The sequence below is a fragment of the Chinchilla lanigera genome, unplaced genomic scaffold (assembly GCF_000276665.1).
Source record: "Chinchilla lanigera isolate Chin_1 unplaced genomic scaffold, ChiLan1.0 scaffold00016, whole genome shotgun sequence".
Classification (NCBI taxonomy): domain Eukaryota; kingdom Metazoa; phylum Chordata; class Mammalia; order Rodentia; family Chinchillidae; genus Chinchilla; species Chinchilla lanigera.
Window position 1 is genome coordinate 218750 of NW_004955417.1, and position 918 is coordinate 219667.

Below are 918 nucleotides of genomic sequence, written 5' to 3' on the forward strand. Positions count from 1 at the left end.
ATGGACTGCAGGGTCTGCAGTTCGTGGACTGCCTGATTCTGTGTGTTCAGGCCTTTCACCACAAGCACAGGAGCCAGAGGTGGGCTGTGCTGGCAGTGATCACATCTGCCTGTTTCCCCACTCCTGCTCAGATGAGAACCCTGGAACCCATATGCAAATCGCGGCTTCAGCACTTTTGTGGACCGCCTGCTCTTGGGCTTCACATGTCACTGAGCACATGCGGGGGTGCCCCTTGCAAACCCCAGTGTTAGCGGGTTTTTGGGTCCCTTGAGACAGACTGCTATGAGTCCCAGGCACATGGAGGGCAGAGACACAGACTGCAATGGTGGCAGCATTCGATAAGCAAGTATAAATTGAGATTTTCTATTGATACTTATTTCTTATTAAAATAAATAGCTTTATTTTAATAAGTACAAATAGGAATGCCTAGCATTTATTGAAAAGTTAAGATGATGCAGAAACTTTTTTAATGCAACAAATATTTATTTAGCACCTACATATATTAATTCATTTAATCATTATAAGAACTTTAATGTTACAAAAATAAAGTATTACATATGCAGCTGGATGTATTTAGACACATACAAAGATATTGCTACATATATGTAAGGAGATGTTGACAATGGGTATGCATATGAATATATAATATATGCATGTACAGGTATCATTGATGTAGGTATTGTTGTAGCTATGGGATGGGCTATTGATATAGTATAGGTGTGAATATAAACATGCACCTATGCAACAAATGAGATTTCTATGTTGTCTTGAAATGGCTGCTAAAACTCAAAGCCAAGGGTAGAAATTTCTAAATCCTACATGTGTTAAGGGTGTAGTGTATAAGTAGTTGAAACCATGATATCTGATATTCTTTTTTGAGAGGTGCCTGTTCAGTGAGTTTGCACACTCACCAGGAGG